The sequence below is a fragment of the Balaenoptera physalus genome (assembly GCF_965194825.1).
Source record: "Balaenoptera physalus genome assembly, chromosome: 10".
NCBI classification, from domain to species: Eukaryota; Metazoa; Chordata; class Mammalia; order Artiodactyla; family Balaenopteridae; genus Balaenoptera; species Balaenoptera physalus.
The window spans coordinates 71,126,349-71,147,610 of NC_138889.1; the positions used below are offsets into that span (position 1 = coordinate 71,126,349).

General features: G+C 38.8%; 1 protein-coding gene across 3 annotated transcripts in view; it reads left to right on the forward strand.

Annotated features, from left to right (window-relative positions):
- Window positions 1-15,565: 15,565 nt before the first annotated feature.
- FAR1 (fatty acyl-CoA reductase 1) overlaps window positions 15,566-21,262 on the forward strand; it is a 73,189-nt gene continuing 67,492 nt past the window's right edge. The window contains exons 1-2 of one of the 3 annotated variants that reach the window (XM_082476031.1): window positions 15,566-15,722; window positions 17,453-17,550. The gene's annotated coding sequence lies outside the window, so the exon portion shown is untranslated. Of the gene's footprint in view, window positions 15,723-16,874; window positions 16,895-17,452; window positions 17,551-21,262 lie in introns of those variants that run through there. The other 2 variants (XM_082476032.1, XM_082476033.1) reach the window with 2 other exon arrangements.

Below are 21,262 nucleotides of genomic sequence, written 5' to 3' on the forward strand. Positions count from 1 at the left end.
TTCTAAATGCAACGTACTAATCTGCAAGCAGTTTATGAAAGAGTTCCTGTTTCTTCACGTCCTTTCTTAAACTTTATATTATCAGACTTCATACCTGCCAGTCTGTGGATTGATCTGTCCCCTCAGGGATCAGATTCCTGCTCTATCTCATTAGAGAAGGAACTGCCACTCTCACCTTAGCACAAGACCTTTGACCATTTAATGTCCCTGAAAATAAGATTATTCCACAGAAATAAAAGTTTCGTTAGTGGGCCAGTAATTAAATGTGGATTTAATACTTTCTTTTCTGATCCCTATAATCACATAACGTTAAGACATTGTCCCAGGAGCCCATTAAGCACTACTACCTACTACTTGGCACATAAGTAAGCCTTCAATAAATATTTTGTGAATGAACAGAAGGAGATGTCACTACATAGCCATGTACAAATACAACTGGGCATCTCTCTTGATCCCTCTCTTTTTGTTGCTTCCCTGACATGAATTACCAGGTCCCGTCAGTTCTACTTCTGAGATATCTTTTGTGGCCCTGTCTTATGGATTCCCACTACCATTGCCCAAGTTATGGCCATCTAAATCTCCTCTCTTCCTTTCTCATTCTTCCATCCCCAAACTGAAAATGTGTGGGTTAGTCTCTCATGTTTATGTGACATTCTACATGCTCATCTTCTGCCTGGAAAATACTCACCTGACAATATTCTTACTTATCCTTCGGAATTCAAGTCAAGTATTACCTCCTCTGTGAAGACTTTCTTGACTCTTGGGCAGTTTCTCCTCTGTGCTCCCACAGACGTTCTAGTGACTCTTCTCATTGGACTTACATTCTATTGTGTTCATCTTTTTTGCTATCTTGACCAATGCTGTCCAATAGAAATATAATACAATATAATATAATAAATATATTATATAATATAATATAATGTAATTTTTCTAGTAGCCACATTAAAAAGTGTAAAGAGAAACAGATGAAAAGAATTTAAATAGTTTAATTTAACCTGATACATCCCAAATACTATCATTTCAACATGTAACAAATGTAACATTTATTAATGAGGTATTTTATTTTTTGGTACTAAGTCTTCAAAATTCTGTGTGTTTTTTATACTTATAACATATTCCACTCCAGACTGGCCACATTTCAGGTGCTCAATAGCCACATGTGGTTAATGGCTCCTGTACTGAAAGACTAGTGTGACGTTCAAAAGGAATCATATCTTGTTAATTTTTGTATTCCCAGGTGTTCGACTTGTCAGAAATACCTAACAAATGCTTGCTAAATGAATTAATGAATAAATGAACAATGATAAAAATAGCTAGTGCTGATTGCATGTGAAAGGCACTGTGGTAAGCAATATACATAACTTCATTCCTTTCCCTACCAGCAAATACTTAGTTGGTATTCATGGCTACTTAACAGTCATTAAGTAATTAGTCTTGGGAAAGCCACTTGTTTGTTAAGAACTCAGTTTTCCTACTTGTGAAAGACAGAGGGGATGGGCCAAGTAAGTCTTAGACCAGTTCTGAAATAGTGTGGATATAAATAAATGCAGAGCATTTAGAGTGGAGTCATGAAAACAATGAATGATCAGATAAATTTTAGGAGACAATGTTGCACAGTGGAAGGGCACAGGCTTTGGAATTAGGCACACCTGGTTAGAATTCCCAGCTCCACTACTCAGTTATGTGTTCTTAGGCAATGAAATTAAATTTCCCAGTCTTCCACTTCTTCCCTGTAAAATGGAGACAATAATACCTACCTGTTGTGGGGTTCGGAAATAATATCTATCTTTTTCCCCCCCTTAGGATTTAACAATCGTGAAGGTAAGCCTTTAGATAGGGCTTACCATGTGCCGGAAACTGTGATAAAAAGCTTAAAAATATTAACTCATTCAGCTTGATAGCACCCCTATGAGGTAAGTGCTATTACTGTCATTTCCATTTTACCCCCAGGGAACTGAGGCATAGAGGGTAAGTAACTTGCCCAGGGTCACACACATAGTAAGTGGTAGTGCTTGGATTCTACACCCAGGTGTTCAGTGCCAGAGTCAGGACTCTTAATCACTGCTCTATTCTTCTCAAGCCAACCACTGACTAATTTATTAGAAAAAACCTACAATTGGCTGCTCTAATAAATATCATAACAGAGTGGTTAAATGGCTTTTTTATGGAGAACCTAATCTGTGCACTGTTCTCTCCTCTGGAGAATAAGTGATTAGGAACTGAGTTAAACATAAGTTTTATTTCCTTAAGAGTCATACCTGTGTATACACTGAGTTTTGTTTTACACATAGGTTTGGTTTGCTGTCTGAGGTTCTCCCAGTTCAGGTGCTTTGTTTCAACTGTTTCTGGGAAGAGGCCTTTCCCTAGAAGCTCAAGGGTGAGCTGATACTGGTCTCGGAGACTTCAGGCACAGTTCTCAAAAAGCACCACCCAGAGAGCAGGACATAGGGGAGTCAGTCTGTGGCTTACATCTTGGACACGCTGTGATGTTCTAATACAGATGCTGAACTAGTGATTCCCACTTCTGGGCATCTGCAGCAGCTCGGTTCTGACTCATATGCAAAGAGAGTAAATCCCTGAAAAAGAAAGAAAAAGAAAAAAAGAATAATCTCCAGGTCTCAGGGTCCTACTGAGTTACTACTGCCTCCAAAGTGAGCTCCAAACAATGACAATGCCACCCACAAAAGAAGGGCAAATGACCATCAAATCAGTTGTGGGAAGAAACTGACCAGCAAGATGGTTACTTCTTTCCACAGTGACACTTGGAAAAAAGACAGCAGATGGTATTTAAAGAAATGTTACAAATACTGTTCCTCTTCCTCCCAATACCTGTGAGTCAGGTAACACCAGAACACTGTTAGCAATAAACAGGGTCTGGAGGAGACACTTGAGAATGTAGGGAAGGCAAAATTTTACCTCTACCTTCTTAGGGGTTTTCAGCTGGGCCTGAGAATTAAACTGACATAAGACAGGAGAAATGTATACAAATTCACATGTTTTACATGACACGGGGCTCTGATAAGAAAATGAAGATGCAGAGAAATGGCAAAACCTACAGGCTTTTACATTAGGTTGAACAAAGAGAGGAAATTGTGGGAAAGTAACTAAATTATATGGGGAGGTTAAAGGAAGATAAGAATTAACAGTTCTGTTTATACAGGATTCTCTCAGCTTTGATTCCCCACTGAAGAAAGTTTCTTTCTCCTGGTATAGGAAGGGTATCTTTCACATGGGAGATTTTATCTCCTGTTTTCAGGAAGAAATGGGGAGATTAGAAGGCCGTTTTGGCATCTGCTATTCTTTCAAGTGCCTTTAGTTCAAAATAATCCCTATGTCACAGTAGCATATTTTGGGGTGGTATATTCTGCCACTGTTTATTCCTCCCCTCTGAAACTTCACCCCAAAGATTCATAGTGCAGAATCTGAGCTGGCAGATTATTCTGTTTCTCCTCGAATTAGTCTTGAGAATAGGTCAGTTTATTTGAACAGTTGTGTCTTAGTTCAGGAGGCAGTGGTGCAGGTGAGAGCAGTAGCTCATCTAAGTTAGATCTCTATATGATGTGAACAATCAGGCATTTAGTGAGGGGTATTTTTTAATGGAAACAAAAGAAAAACAAATATTAATAGTTAGAAATCTAGTTTCTGAGTCCAGAGGACAGCAGGTAAGAAGATTTCTAGATTTAAGCTTAGAAGCATCTTTAGATGGTGGAATGAGGATAGCAGTTTGTCATTTGACAAATTTCCTGGTTTGAAGTTTGAATGTCTCTGGTTATGGCATTGGGTATTCTGGTGAATTTTCTGAGTGGCCCACACAGCAGCAGGCATGAAGGTTGTTTATATATGTTTTATTGTGGTGATTTTTCTGAAGTTTATATCAAGTCATCTAGCTTTAGCTTGTAGGGCTTGGGGAAAAGGGCAGTTTTAGTTCTTAGTGATTTCAAGTCAGAAGAGTGGGAGAAAAATTGGAAATGATAACTTGGAGAGTTGTAGCCATATATTTTAGGAAGTTAAAAGAATTCAGGATCCAGACCAGTTTATAAGTAGATAACAAAACCTCAAAGACAGTGAACACAGCTAGAATCTAGTAATCACAAGAGTGTGTTATAGTTTTTCACTGAAACATAATTTTCTCTCTCGAGTCAACCCCATTTTTACTAAATATAATTACAGTAAGACTTTTTTTGTAAAGTACGTTTAGTCTTGTTAAACTTGGCATGATTATTTACATAAGTGCAGCAAGAATGATTTATCATATAGGTTCTTTATAAGTCTGCTTTGTTAGAACTTTTAATAAGGAATCTTAGATTGAACCTTTAAAAGTCTTTCAAGGATAAGAAGCCATGTCAAGAATTCACCAACAGACTCTGCCTACAGCACCCATACATTTGGGTGAATTCCTCTCTTCCTGAGGTACCCAATATATCTGAAGGTTCTTGGGTCTGCCAGGAAGTGACCTTCCTTACTCAGCTGTAGGGCTGGGAACCCTGTAAGCAAGGCATCAGGGTGGTATTTCAAGGGACTTTATAAGCACTGACTTCATAAAGTCAACTTTAGTTTCTTAAATCTGTCTAGTTAATTGAGTATATGTACATCACTGTCAAATATGACATTACAATCAAAGTCTTGATAATATAACCAATGTTTCCAATTGTGTTGTGTTATAAAGAGAAGAAATTCTTATTGAATCTGTGTAAATAACTGTATTCCCATGAATAAGAATATTTCTTAAGAATTTCCAAATTCTCAGGGGATACGAAGAGAGGAAAAAGATCAATGTTTTAGTTTTTGTTTACAAAGGTATAATTGCTGTAAGTTAATAGACGGCTTAAGAAAAAGAGAAATGGGGTCTTCTTAAATCTGGAAAACCAACAATGCTTTAAACAAGTTATAAAGTTATAATTATCCTCATTGGTTCATTCAGTCCCATGTAATTACTTTTTGTTTGCTTGATCTTGAGTTAGCAGTTTTATGAATCAAACAGTTTTTCCATTAGAATTCTAGAAATAGTTATCCAGTTTAGTGGTATGATCTTAGAGTTATCAGAAACCTATATTCTAGAGTATTTCTCAGGGTCCTTTTCATGAATCTCCTTGAAGATGAAGCATTTTCCCTCGTAGATGATTGTAAAGCTTTCCAAGAAGAATCAAGAGTGAAACAATAACTGTCTGTGAATGACAAAAGACTTCAAAATAGCCATGGTTAAAGATCTGGTGAGAGTTCACTATTTAAAGAAATGATACAATTATAAGGGACAGTTGGTTATTTCTGTGACATGCAATGTTTCAAAATAATAATTGGGTTTATGATTGCTTATACAGATAATAAGGGCACTGACAAATTTCTAGGAACTTTGTAAAATTTTTGAAATATTAGTAACATATGCCCATACAAATATAACCTAAACAAAGTTAATCAGCAATTTGACAATGTTTTCTATGTAATTTAATACATCAAATAAGCTAATTAGTTTAATCTCTCTCTCTCTCTCTCTTTTTTAAAGGAGAGAAAACAAATCTTTTGAGATCTTCCAGGGGCCATCTGGAAAATCCCAAAGTTAGTCCAAGGTCAAAAAGTCTTCATTTTGAATTTGATTTGGGGAAGTTTAGCAAAATTGTCAAAAGGTTTAAAACACTTGATTAAGTAAGTATCACAGGTCACAGAAAAACAGACACTTAGTTACCCATCTAATTAAGGTTGACAACTGAAAGATTTTAAAGGTAAATAAAAAAATTACATAATTGTAAAATAAAAACTGCTCAGCTTCTTTAATACTGAAGACTCAGTTTTTGTAAGTAATCAAAGACCTGATAAAGACAATGCGAAGCATAGGAAATTATTTTGATAAGACACAAAATCTTTGTTTCCTTGACAGATCATATGAAAGGTAAAGAAAAAAACCTTTTATAATCTCTTATTAAAAGCAGACCAAATGGAGCATAACCTTTAAAAACTGTACAAAAAAATTAAAAATTAAAAAAAAGCAGACAATCTAATAAACTTTGTCATGTTAACAGAGAGAAAATTAAACTCTAGTTTTGTATCAGTACATTATTGCGCTTATTTAAAGAAGTCTTATAAGTAAATGCATTTAATTTTAGCCAGCTTTGACCTTGCAACAAAAAATTTCTGTTCTACAAACCTTCTGTAATTTTCTATTTCCATTTTGATTTTGTCCTATTCCTTTTCTCTTTCTCAATCTGGAACATTTAATCATTTTACTTTAGGACAAAAATTACTTTTTAAATTTTTTAACAGAAACACACCCTACATTCCTTATATGCTCTTCATAATAAGAATACACCTCATTCTCCACCTATACTTCGCTTACAAAGTTGTTTTCCTTTGCTGTTATTGTTTTTAGTAGTTTTATTTTTATATATTGATTATAAATTGTAGGCAGGCAATTGTAAACTGTCATATATTAGCATTCTTAGTAGATTTGCAAATTTATGAATACAGGCATACCTCAATGATATTGTAGGTTCAGTTTCAGACCAATACAATAAAGTAAATAACACAATAAAGCAAGTCCACAAATTTTTTGAGTTCACAATGCATATAAAAGTTATGTTTACACTATACTGTAGACTGTTAAGTGTGCAATAGCATTATGTCTAAAACAATGGACATGCCTTAATTAAGAATACTTTATTGCTAAAAAATGCTAACCATCACCTGAGTCTTCAGCAAGTCATAACCTTTTTACTGGTGGAGGGCTTGAAATATTGTGAGAATTACCAAAATGTGACAAAGAAACACTAAGTAAGCAAATCCTGTTGGAAAAGTGGCGCTGATAACAAAGTATTATGAAAAAGACTGATATATTGATTAAAATTTGCTATAGCTGGGAATGTCAAAAAAGAAAAAAAAAAGGAAAAGAAAAGTGGTGCTGATAGACTTGTTCAATGTGGGGTTGCCACAAACCTTCAGTTTGTAAAAAACACAATATTGGGACTTCCCTGGTGGTCCAGGGGTTAAGACTCTGTGCTTCCACTGCAGGGGGCAGGGGTTCAATCCCTGGTCGGGGAACTAGGATCCTGCATGCTGTGCGGTGGTCAAAAATAAAAAAACACCCCTCCCACACACAATGCAATATCTGTGAAGTGTAATAAAATGAGATATACCTGTACATTATTATAAAAATTTATAATTTTTAGAGACATATGTACAATTTTTTAATGTGGCAAAAATATGTGTAGTTAACAGACCACCAAATATCTTTTTTCTCTTTGTAAAAATTAAGAAGCCAAAAGTAGATAAACTTATGTTTAGCAATTAATGTTTTAGTGTATTATCTCACTTAGAAATGATCTAGATATTCAATGAATAGCCATAATTTAACATAACTTTAAGGCCTCAAGTTTCAAAAAAGATTTTGGAAACTATTTTTAAGTAGATGTAACACTTTGTTATGTTAATGTTGTTAATGAAACAAAGCCAGGATAATCTTAAATTATTTTTCTTGTAGATAAATCAGGCAAATATTTTTTAAAAATCACAGAAATACTACCAAATGTAAAATAAATAGCTAGTGGGAAGCAGCCGCATAGCACAGGGAGATCAGCTCGGTGCTTTGTGACAACCTAGAGGGATGGGATAGCGAGGGTGGAAGAGAGACGCAAGAGGGAGGAGATATGGGGATATATGTATGTGTATAGCTGATTCACTTTTTTATAAAGCAGAAACTAACACACCACTGTAAAGCAATTATACTCCAATAAAGATGTTAAAAAAAAAAGAATAGATATGAAACTGATAACACTGGTTGACTCAGGGAATAGAACTAAAAGGCTGAGGACAGAAATGAAAGTTAAACTTTTCACATATACCCTTTGAATCTTATGAATTTTGAACTGTGTAATGGTGTTAAATATTTTTAAGGTTATTTTTTGTTTGTTTGTTTTGCTTTTGTTTTGTTTTTTTTGGTTGCACCAGGTCTTGGTTGCAGCAGGCGGGCTCCTTAGTCATGGCTCGCCTGTTCCTTAGTTGTGGCATGTGAACTCTTAGTTACGGCATGCGTGTGGGATCTAGTTCCCTGACCAGGGATCAAACCTGGGTCCCCTGCACTGCGAGCTTGGAGTCTTGACCACTGCACCACCAGGGAAGTCCCAATATTTTTAAGTTTTAACACTGAAAAAAATCTTTTAACTCAGGAATTCCAATTCTAGGAACTAATTCTATAATGTATTTACACGTGTTCCATATGTACAAAGATATTCACTGCAGTATATTATATAATGGCCAAAGATTGGAGACATCCTAAATGTTCGCTAATAGAGGAGGGCTTAATAAATTACAGTACAGTCATACAAAAAGTTGCATGCGTTCATTAAAAAGAATAAGGAAAAAATAACTTGGTAGCACTATGTGGTCTGATAGAGAATAATCTTAAACAGTTTTGAATGAAAAAAGACTGTATGTAGTCTGTATTATCTGCTTATGGTATGCTTGCACATACATAGACTATTTATGGAAGAGTATACAAGAAATTGCTAATCTTGCTTGACAGGGAGGGGTACTGAGTGGTTGGAGAACAGATATGGGAAGACAATTTTCTTTTCACTGTATATCCCTTCGTAGCTTATGAATGTTTTACCATATGGCAAATACGACCTAATCAACAAAAAATGTTTAAGCACATTATGTTCAAAACTAGGGGAGTGTCTGGGAGACTTTCCTGGTGGTGCAGTGGTTAAGAATCCGCCTGCCAGTGCAGGGGACACGGGTTCGAGCCCTGGTACAGGAAGATCCCACATGCCACGGAGCAACTAAGGCAATGTGCCACAACTATTGAGCCTGCGTGCTACAACTACTGAAGCCTGTGGGCCTAGAGCCCGTGCTCTGCAACAAAGAGTAGCCCCCACTCGCCGCAACTAGAGAAAGCCCGTGTGCAGCAACGAAGACCCAACACAGCCAAAAATAAATAAAATAAAATAAAATATTAAAAAAAAAAAAAAACACAGAAGCGGGACTTCCCTGGTGGTTCAGTGGTTAAGACTCCACACTCCCAATGCAGGGGGGCCAGGTTCGATCTCTGGTCAGGGAACTAGATCCCACATGCTGCAACTAAAAGAGCCCTCATGCTGCAACGAAGATCCCACGTGCTGCAACGAAGATCCCTCGTGCCACAACTAAGACCCGGCACAGCCAAATAAATAAATAAATAAACATCACACACACAAAAAATCACAGAAGCAAAGAACCTAGAAGTTAAAACATGACTTTCTCTAACTTTTTTAATGTACTGCTGTGTTTGACATACATCAAGCAATTTATTTTTACTATACATCCTGATTTTAAATTGAGTTTAAAATTTTACAATCTTAAACATCTAGTAGAGATAACATAAATTCATTTGACTAGTAAACCCAAATAGAATAAGTGCTATGTCTTCATTACATTTAATGTTGACAACTCTGAAGACATGACTTAAACAAGCTTTTATCCCAGATCCTGTGAACCTAAGAAACATTTGGGTTAGTTTCTATATTTCTGAGAGTTTTAGGAATACTTTATATAAGCATTTATTTTTTTAAACCAATTAAATAGAACTCCTTCACAGAGTAATTTTGGCAATATCATCCAGAGGTAGAAAAATATTACATATATACATAGACATATAGAGACATATACAAAAGAGATCTTACAGTTTTCATTTTAAACCTTAGCCGTGAGTTAGGTATAAATATAGAAACACAAAATTTACTAACTTATACAAGAGTTATCTTTGTCTTATTTATTTTTTCCTTGCAATTTGACCTTCCCATAGGTAACAATAGGATAATTGTATAGGGTGAGAGCTCTCTAAAAACTCCTTTTAGATCTAAAAGTCCAAGTATTCAAGAGCATACCTATTTTAATTATGACTCAAAACCAATAAGCATTTTATGGCTTAGCCACAGACATGAGAGGCATCCCCAAAGAGAGTACAAAAGATGCAGCCCTCCCAAGATCCAGAAAGTTCACTCCCAGAGTTAGCCTAAGAATGCAAAGAGCTTTACTGTCACAGGCAGTAAGAATAGTGTTTGTGAAACTGGTGTCTCTTGTTTCCTACAGGAACTTGAAATGTCTCCAGCTATAGACCAGCTAATTTGTGGCATCGGGTGGGTGACATTAGGATAAGGGCTCCCTGGCACTATGAAGACAACAAAGGTAAGACAACAAAGGCTCCTTAGGGACTGGAATCTCTCAAGACAAACTGGAATCTTGCTTAGGACACACTTCTCTGAGAGGTGGCAAGGTTGGACAACGAGAATGCTGCTTGTCATTTTGTGTCTTGATTTCCAGCCTGTTTGGCTGGTTACCTGACTCAAGCCAATACTTGTACTGTACAGTCCAGCTGCTGGAGACCGGAGAGAATATTTTACCTGGTCACAAAGCCAAGCTGTGAAGATGTGAAACAAGATGAATGGAGCAGCTCATTTTATGATTTTCCTCCTTATGACAAACACCACTAAAGACAGAGACAAAGAAACAAAGACTAGGAGGCTGTGGATTATAACCAATGGGTACCCAGAACCAAATACAAAGGTCACAACTCAAAGAACTAATTTTTACAAACTTTTTCTCCTGCCAAGCTACATTTAGAAAGGGAAAAAGATGAGGAGAGACTTTCATTATTCTTGCTTTGGTTGGGCCATGCAGGCAGAGATCTAAGGGATTGATGTGTAAGAATTCTTACCTTCTGCTGGCTTTTTGTCAGCTGTCCCAGGATCTCTCAGTGTCCCAACCATTGAAATCCCAACCTCACAACCAGAAACCGTAGGGGAGGCAAAATTTTACCTCTATCTTCTTAAGGTTTTTTGGCTGGGCCTGAGAATTAAATTGGCATAAAACAGATTAACAGTAGAATTGTATACACATTTATGTTAAATGAAGATTCAAAGAAATGGCAAAATCTACAGACTTTTATACTAGGTTGAACAAATAAAGGCAATTGTGAAAAAGTAAATTATATGGGGAGGCTAAAGGAAGATACAAATTATTTTAACAAAGTCTATGTATACAGGATACTCGGCTTTGATTTGCCACTGAAGAAAGTTTCTTTTCTTCTGGAATAAGAAGAGCATCCTTCACATGGGAGCTTTTATCTCCTGTTTTCAGGAAGAAAATGGGAGCTTAGAAGGCTCTTCTTGCATCTGCTGTTTCTTAAGTGACTTTAGCTCAAAATAATCCTTATGCTAAAGTGGCATATTTTGGGGTGGCATATTCTGCCACTCTTCAAGAACCAGAAAGTCAGTGGTCAGGACACAAGGAATATTTTAGAAGAGCCAAGAACATAGCAGCTCCGTTTTTGTTCCACGTAGATTAAAGCTGTTGAATAACTGAGGGTCAGATGATTCGCCTCCACGTGAAAACCAAACTTATTTCACAGATCTCTAAAACACTCAGAACAGATACTGGGCATTAAATTTCACCCTCCTTTTAGAGATGAGGAAGTGAAGCCACAGAAACCCGTGTGTACTCATTCAGACTGACAATTGATGTATTAGCAGAAATGTTAGAAACCTGGTAGAATTTTTTTGTTTGCTTTTTAATAACAAGCTTTAAAAATATGTTTAAAGCAGACCAATTCTGGACGTCATAATTGAATACAGGGCAAGGTAGAGATCACCAAATGAACTGCAGAGAGTAACTGTGCTCACTAGAAATTTGGCTCTCTTGAGAAAAGCTGCCTGAAACCCTTTCTATGCTGTGCTCAGTCTATGCTACGAAAGTGAGCATGCACTCTAGATAGCTGTAATGGGTTCTTCACTGCAACTACGAAGTTGTGTTCCCTTTAGTTTTGTCAAAAGAAGTAGTTTCTTTTAAATAGTTCACGCTCTCCTTTGTCATGAAATCTGTAAAGATAAAGCATGGTGAAAATAATTAATTAACACCATGAGTTCCATGAGAGACATACGTAAGATTCTGTGCTACTCATTGTGGGGAACACAAAGATGTATGAGAAGGCAAAGTGACCAGATCTTGTTTTGGAGGAGGCAAATGTGGCATAGTAAAAAGATTATGGAATTTGCCATCAAATAGACCTAGATTTCAATCCCACTTCGGCCACCTAACAGCTGTGTGACTTTGGGCAAATTACTTGTCTCATTGAACCTCAATTTTCTCTTCTACAAAATTCAGATGAATAGATGAACATTTGCATAGGGTTGTTGTAAAGATGGAGTGAAGAACCCCAACAGAACTATGTTTAATGAGACACTGACAGAACAATATATCATATGAGTTAGAAAATGATACATGCCATGAGAAAAGTATTTCCTCAGAGCAGGAAGAGGTACTGTTTGCATAAAAAAATTAATGCTTGACCTTACTTGACTTCTGTTTTTAAAGAAGTTATGGAAGTCTGAGGGAATGCATAAATAGCTATAACTAGTTTATGAGTAACATATGTGTTTTTGGTGTCTATTCCTATTTATTTTCTCAGTAATATATGGTATCCTTAGGCTGTAAACTATAGTAATACATTTTTGGCTTGGTATAATTTACCTTCATTTACAGAACTGTGTTTCTGTAGCAAGAATCAAAAGTATATACAGGTGTTCCATATGTGAATAAAATTACAATGTAGTAGATTCCAATATATGGCAGCCCAATTTTCAGGGCTCTTGTTGAAAAGAGATGGGAAAAGCATTTGAATGAATTATTACTTTTTTTTGGTATTACTATATTTTAAGTGTTAGACTCTGGGCAAAATCCTTCATTACCTTTTGTGAAGACTATTAGTCACTTTTTATAGATATATGACTTGGAATTCACTTAAAAATGGTGGTGCACTACAAGGGACATGAGCCACACAACATGCCCATGAGACTGTACCATCTTGGATAGTAAACCGTTGTTTTAATTTTAAGTCCTCTTCCAGAATGCATGCTGCCCATCTGTGGGGGGTCTCTGCTGGAGGGACATGTTACATACACATCGACTTGAATCAAATGAATGCCTTTAAGCCTGCAACCCTAAAGTTATTTTTGAAAGTCATAATGTATTCATTAAGCAATTACTTAATTTCTTCACGTTTTTCTCAGAACTAAGTATTAATTTATATATTTATATATAGCTATTATATTGTTATATTTACATATAACTATTTTTAAAAAATCAAGCTTTGCACAAAAATTTAAAAATTTGTAATGAAAGTACTCTCCAGAAATAGTGCCTAATTGCTTATGGTATGGTGATAAACCTTAGCAGTGGTTAACTTAGCTCTGTGTCTTCTAAGATGCCCCTAAATTCCCTAGGCTGGGTTAGATCCTTTTTATATATATTCTCTCATCCTGCATTATACTGGAATTATCTGTTTAGGTCTGTCTCCCTGTTACACCCTATGCTCTGTGGGAAATACTGTCTTACCTAACTTTATGTGCCTAGTTCAGGGACAAGTACTTTAAACAAAGGTATTTATCTGAAATGAACAACTTAATGGCTGAATTAATAAACACGAATCCTGTAATCTTTAACTTGTTTTGTTGCTGATGCCCTTCCACAGGCTAGCATTTGGCCCATAGTTCTTACGGCTATTTTGGGAAGAATATTACTCACCTATAGCTAAGAAGTGTTTCATCTGACCCTGGATATTTCAGAATTTTGCTAATGGACTGGGTTTTAGACACACACACATCTTGCCTAGCCTAGGGAAATGACTCATCCCTGAGGGTAGGCAGCTGTATTAGTTTTGTGTTCTGTGCCCTCCGTCAGGAATGACTGTACCGGTAGCCTCAGTAACCGTAGGTTCCACATCTGTGAATTCAAATAACTGTGGATTGAAAATATTCAGAAAAAAAATTCTAGAAAAGTTCCAAAAAGCAAAAGGTTGAATTTGCTATTTGTCAGCAACTATTTACCCAGCATTTACATTGTATTTACAACTACTTACATAGCATTTACATTGTATTAGGTATTATAAGTTACCTAGAGATGATTTAAAGAATGTGGGAGGATGTGCACAGTGGTTATGTTAGCAGTGGTTAACTTAATTTTGCATCTTCTAAGAAGATGCCCCTAAATTCCCTAGGCTGGGTAAGATCCTGTTTATATGTATTCCCTCATCCTGCATTATAGTGGAATTATCTGTTTATGTCTGTGTCCTTATTATTTCCTGTGCTCTGTGGAAAATACTATCTTACCTAACTTTATATGCCAAGTTCAGAAACAAAGATTCTTCACCATCTTACATAAGGAACATGAATATCTGTGGATTTTGGTATTTGTGGGGGTGGGGTGGGGTGGGGAGAGTGTGTCCTGGAACCAATTCCCCACAGATACAGAGGGTGACTGCACTTGGTACTGGACTGCGAGCTCCTCCAAGGCAGAAGCCACGGTCTTCAAAAGAAAGTAAAGTACGCAGCTCCGTAAACTTTTGTAGTTTCCAATTGGGTGCAGCACCACGGGTGCTTTAGTTCTAGTAACAGTGTCAGGCACTGAAACAAGCTCTAAATCCTCAGAGAAAAATCATTCTGAACCATCTTAGCTCATCCTTAAAGCACCAACCTGTGAATGTTATTCACCGTGCCAGGAGCTTTCACTCACTTTAAATTCTCACAGTCCTTTTTTTCTTCCTCTGGTTTCTAGTTTTTGAATGCTAGCTAGCTAAATCCTAGTGGGATTGTTTATACCGTGGGTGCCCCTGGAGCCTAAGGTTATGGTAATATTAGAGTTTTCTCACAATCCTTTTATCATTTAAAAAATTGAGATATTATACATAAAGTGCGTTGAGTGAACTAATCTTAAGTGTACGACTCGGTGAAGTTGTACCCAGGCAGACACCACCTCGGTAACTACCACCCAGATCAAGAGACAGAACGCTCCGAGCTTCCGTGAGGTTCCCTTGTGCCCTTTCCATTTCCCCTCCTCCCCCGCGAGATAACCATTATTCTAATTTCTCTCACCATGGATAAATTTTGTATGAAATTACTCTGGAAGCAGTGTTAAGTGGAAATATTTGACCCACAGTCCTGCGGGGCTGGACGAGACGCACGCTCGGCTCCCTCTCTATAGGGCACCCCGCGTAGGCGCCAGGGGACCACAGAGCCACGGCTCCGCTCTCACCGACCCAAACCAGCCCCGCCAAGAGGCGCGTCGGGCCTCACGAAGACAGTGGGGGAGCACACCACAATGGCTGCCAGCGGTCACCCGCGGCTGCCTCGCCGCATCCTCCCCACCTTTCCAGTGGGCGTCGCTCCTAAACGACGGGCAGCCCGGGCGTGGCCCTGGAGGCGACCCGCTGGAACACGAGCTGTCGGCGGGGGCGCTCGTGAGCTCGGGATGTGGGGTGCGCGCCCATTGGATGAACTTTCCCCGCGAGCTGGCCGGGCGCAGAGCCCACCTCCCGGCCCTCTCTCCGCCCTCCCATTGGCCGTTCGCGTCCCACCCGCGCCCGCTCCCGTCCTCCTCCCGCCCGGATAGAAACGGGGTTGAGGGGGTGGGAGGCCGAAGCCAGGAGGAGGGTGAGCGGTCCTCCTAGTAAGGGGGCGCGAGAGAGCCAATCAGGACAAGACGTGGAAAAGAGGCGCCGCGTCAGCCAGTCACATTCCGAGGTCCGGGTCGGGGTCGGCTGACGCGAGCGCGGGCCGCAGCCAATGGGCGTGCCACCACTCGTCCGCTCTTCAGCGGCCGGTCGCGGGCGGTGGAGGAGCGAGTGAAGGGAGCGCGACGGCGACGCCGACAGAGCCCTCGCTGGACTGCCGGGAGGAAAGCGAGGCCCGAGCCTCTGCGTCTAGGTGAGAGGCGGGGACGCCGGGCGGGAGAGGCGGGCTGTGGGTCCCTCCTCGCCTGGCCGGGGCCGCGGCTCTGGGAGCCGGGGAGGCAGGCCTGGCCGAGGCGGGGGCTACACCCGCTGCCCCGCCCCCGCCCACCGCTGCGTAGAGCGGGGGGCACCCGCTTCTGCCCGGATGGTCTATGCGAGGCTTGGCGGGGCCACCGCCCTCTGGAGAGCCGGGACTGAGAGCGGTGCCATAGGGAGGGGCCTGGTTTGCAGACGCGGAGCCTGGGGGCGCCGCCTGGGGCGGAGAGACCGCGTAGAGGTGGCGAAGGTGGGGCGGGGTAGTTAACGGAGGAGCAGGTTTGTGCGCCTGAGGGTGGCAGTGAGAGGAGGCCTGTGATGGAAGGATTCTGGGTCTGGGGACGAAGAAAGTGATGGGAATAGGGTGATGCTCAGAAAAGGGTGCCCGGGGAGAAGGTGCGGAGCCGGGGCGTGTGGTTGGCCTCTTGGAAGTAGGCATTGATTGAGACTGGGGGGAAATCAGCTGGGAGTGAAGGGAGGACAGGCTTGGGACACGTGAATCTGGAGTAAGAGGCACTTACTAAAGCCGGAAGGTGACCGAGAGGCAAAGGTTTTAGGTGAGGTGTAGATGGAGGCTGTTTGACTATAAGGCGTTAGGTGGCCAGTTAGGAGAAAGTATACAAGGAGCAAACGAGGTAGGTTTATGTATGGTAACTGAAGGGTGTGGATCTTTTATGAGTAAGTCAGCAAGAATAACTGTCGGTTTTGTCAGGTAGGAGTCAGTCAGCCACGTCCATAGGTTCATTCACTACTCATCGATGGCCAGACTCTCAGACTTGTTAACTCTCACTGCTGAGGTTGATTGTCCTCCCTCCCCGACCCTCCTCCTTCCTCCCCAACCCTTCTCCCACCCGTGTGACAGTTCATCTCATTGTTTTGCCTCAGCAGCGCACGAACTCATCTTCTCACAAGCCATGGCACAAATATTGTTTGCTTTTGATTGGATGGCAGTGAGGAATCGCTTAATTCTTATATCAAAAAAAAGTAGAATGTGTTTGTTTAAAGACAACATCAGAGGATACTTTCTGAAAACTGCAATACAGGGGAGTTTCTCAACAGTCATGTGTAATATAGCATAAAAATGATGCAAGATCTCTTACAGTAACACAAGTAAGAGTGAACATAAGTACAATTCTGTTACTCTATAAGAATCAAGCATTTTGATGTAGAATTTGATTATGCATCATGCTTGTTGGGAAATTTTTCAGCCTTGGGAAGAGTTTTATAGCTAAATAGGTTCAAAGTTCTTTTCACTTAGAGGAAAGAAAAACATGGTGTCACTGCTACTACCTTTCTGTTTAAAGCTTTGGAAGTTTTATTTGTGGGGTATGGGCAGAGGTTGGGGGCAGAGAAAAGATAGTAGAAAAGAAAATGGTCCATTACTACATTTTCATTGGATTTAAACAGGAGGAGGTGATACAACTGAGGTATAATTTCTGCCTGAGGATAGGACAAAAGGATTGTGAAGAGTTAAGTGCTTCTTTACCAACATGAAATAGTACAGCGTTAAGGACAAAACCCAAAGAGGGCATTTGTCATATAGGATGTTTCCTTATTAACCAAATCAACAAAGCATTATAGGTAATGGACCATTCTTTAGGATGTAGAAATAGTTTTGTGGAAGTAATTTCTTGGTAATGCTATTCACTGATCACATTTTACTCTTAGTATAACAGAGTACCTAAGTGCTGAGGTGCTGAGGCGACTTGGAGCAGAGAAGTAATCTGAGTGGTGTGGAGTTAATCAGGGAAAGTTTCCTGGAAGAGGTGAGTGTTGAGCCATCTTTTGAACTAGGAGTTGGGACATGGGTTATTGCAAGATAAGAGGATGGCATTCCAGTAGTATGGACATGTTATAAGCAACTGTGGACAAGAGTGACAAATTAAAAGTGGTTTTTAAGGAAGATTAAAGATTTGAATGAAGATTTTTTTAAAATAAATTTATTTATTTTATTTATTTATTTTTGGCTGAGTTGGGTCTTCGTTGCTGCGCGCAGACTTTCTCTAGTTGTGGTGCGCTGGGGTTACTCTTCTTTGTGATGCTCGGGCTTCTCATTGCGGTGGCTTCTCTTGTTGTGGAGCACCGGCTGTAGGTGTGCAGGCTTCAGCAGTTGTGGCATGCGGGCTCTAGAGCGCAGGCTCAGTAGTTGTGGCACACGGGCTTAGTTGCTCCGCAGCATGTGGGATCTTCCCAGACCAGGTTTTGAACCCGTGTCCCCTGCATTGGCAGGTGGATTCTTAACCACTGCACCACCAGGGAAGCCCATGAATGAAGATGTAAAGGTGTAGAAATCAACTAAGTTTGTTGTTATAGCTTAGTTGATAAATGATGGTTTTGTATGGTGGCTAGGAGAGAAAAATTAGAATAGTTGATGATGGATTGGAGATAAGTAGTGAAGAGTACAAAAATGTTTTTTGATAGTTATGATAAGAGGAATATGGTGAAAGTAAATTGGGTTGTTGAGAGGTAGATTTGATGTTCAACTGTATATAATAGTAAATATTTTTGATTCCTGTACTAGATTATGTTGATAATAATAGCAAAATTTATTGGGTGCTACTTTGTGCCAGAAACTGTTTTGAGCTTTCCAAGCATCATCTTCCTTTGATTATCCCTACTTTATAGGTGAGAGAACTGAGGTTCAGAGAGATTTAATTTAACCAAGGTAACACAACTAGTAAGTGGCAGGTCAGGGTTGGCAAAGTCAGTAAGTAGACGTGAATTGAGCATCTGCTTCATGCCAGGCATTGTGTTATTAAGTGCTAGGGATTCAAGGTTGACAAGCAAATTCAAGGTCAGGCCTGAGCCATGTTTTAGAGATTGTCAGGAGTTAACAGAAGAGAACCAGTGAAGAAATAGAAAAAGATTAACTGGAGAGACTTTTGTAGACACTGAGGAATATACTGTTTAGGGAAACTTAGTATAGAGTTTTAAGAAAGAGGAAGTGATCAGCAGCAAAATATGTAGCTGAGAGACTCAGAAGAACAGAGATTGAGAAGAAACCATTGAGTTAAGTAACGAAAAACATAGTGTGAATTTGGTCTCAAGAAAGCCAAAATGAAGATACTAACATACAGGCTGGTAGTTAATTGTGTTTAGTGGCAAGTGCTCTATACAGATTTAAAGTTTGGTATGATCACAATTATGGTCAAATTCATAGGAAAGATGTTGGTATGTCCCTTTGTAATATTTTAGTTATTGGCTGGTAAAATCATGGGTAGTTTAAAAATGCTGGTACTTTTTGTATTTTTCCAAGTTTAAAAAAAAGCACTGTTATTTTTATCATTAGTGGGGAAAAATCATTCAACTAAAATTAACTAATAGAGAGGGAATATGTGGGTGGTCTAGTCTGTACTATGTTTGGGGTAGGAGAGAAGATGGTCTTATTTCAGTGTCTACTGCATATGAGCCACTTTGCTAGGCACAATCCCATCTTGGCAATGACTTGTTATTGTTGGAAACAACCTGAAACTACATTTGCTTAATCTGAGGGATCAGGTTACTAAAGCACTGTGAATCATGGAGATATGGTCTTGGCTTTTCTGAACATTGTTTAATAAATGAATTTAAGGTTAAAAAAACTAAACCAGTCGTACATTGAGTCATTTTAACTGTGTCTTTTTGGCGTTATACCCTTCTCTCCTCCCACACGTAGGTTTATAGTTCCTCTCTTCAGTGGGTTTGTATTGGGCTTAGAGTCTCAGTTCAGTAAGGCAACATGAAAGTGCTGAGTTTACATATAACAAATTTAACTTAAACACTTAAAATTCGTCATTGTTTTCAGTTCCCAATTTGAAGAAGAAAAGAGATAAATTTCAAGAAAATAAGCTTTTCTTATCAAATAATTATTCCAAAGCAAATTAGTAGTGTTTGCCCTAGGGCTAGTACAGATTTATTCCAATCTTATAAGTCAAGAATGGGACGTAGTTTTTAGTTTTAATTTCATTTGGTCCATGGGAATTGTGGAAGGAAACTTAATATTTCATCTAGGCACTGTACTGTGTTCCTTAAATAAATTATTACATTTAATTCTCAGGCAGTTCTCTAAGGTGGATATCTTATTTTATGAAGAGAATGAGATTCAGAGAAATTAGTAACTTTCCAAAGGCCAGAGAGCTAAGTGGCAGAGCTGGAGATTCAAATTTGCTTTCTCTGACTCCAGAGCTCATGCATATGAGATGTATGGCAAGAAGGACTTGTTTATTAATACATACAACTGAAAAAAATGCCACGTAGCCTTAGGTATTTAGTAACTATTCGTTACTTTAGAAGATGGGACTCTTGCTCTGTGTGTTTGTGCCTGTGACACGGGGTCTTAAATGATAGTGATTTTTGTGTCTTATAGGGTGCGTTATATTTTATTGCTTTAGAGTTGTGTGTTTTCACATTTTAATATTTTTTGAAATGAAGATTTTACAGTGTCTATATTTTTAAAAAAATGTTTACAAAATGGATACTATGTCTTAAAGTCAAATGTGTCTCAGAATTAAGGAAGTGTGGTATGTGCATATAGTATTCATGTATATCTGTCTTAGCAGTTTGTTTGCATTTTCTTCCCAGCCTCCTCCCTTTACTTAGCGTATTGCTTTTTTTTAAGTATGGTAGAATACAGAATTGAAGTGTATATTAATAATAAAGTAGTCATTCTCTTTAGGTAGTGAATATTATGGTGTAGGAGAAAATTTTTTATGTAGAAAATTCACATTGCACTGTGAATGAGCAGATCTGAATTTTAATTTTAGTTTTGTTAGCAACTTGATGTGTAACTTGAGGCAAGTCACTTCCCCTCTCTGAGCTTTAGTTTCCTCATCTGTAGAATAGAGTGGGGAGGGGAACTTTTAGACCTGTCTAGCTTAAAGAAACTGTATGCCTTCTTTCTAATTAAAAATGTGGATGCCTTAGAGACCTTTCTTAAAATACTGTATTTGTTGCTTTTTACTTTTTTTTCTTTCTCTTCATCTCCCTGTCTTCCCTCCCTGCCCTTTTTTCCATGGATCCTTGAGGGTATTGTCAGATTCTTAATTTATTAGAGAGTATGAATTACTTTTTATATCCTCCATTTGTCAAGACAGGATATCTGAGAAAAGTAGGTAACCAGTAAGTAGTGAATGAATGAATGAATGAATATGTTTTATCTGGTTAATAAAAGAATTGTTTAAATAAAATACCATCAAAGAGTTGTTGAAGTTTCATTGAAGGATAGTACTGCTGCCTTTCACATAAAGAATGAAATATGTTCAGCAAAGTAAGTATCTGCTCTCTACTGGGCAGATGTACAAAGAGGAAAGCTCCTGGACCCGTCTTTAAGAAGCTCTCTGTTCTAATAGGCGAGGCAGATGTCTTTAAACTTTGTATTACGGAAAATTACAAACATAAAAATACAGTAATATGCATATCACTAGCTTTAACATTTTTCAACTTGTGGTCAATCTTGTTTCATCTGTATCTCCACCCACTCCCCTCCCCCTTTTTAATTTT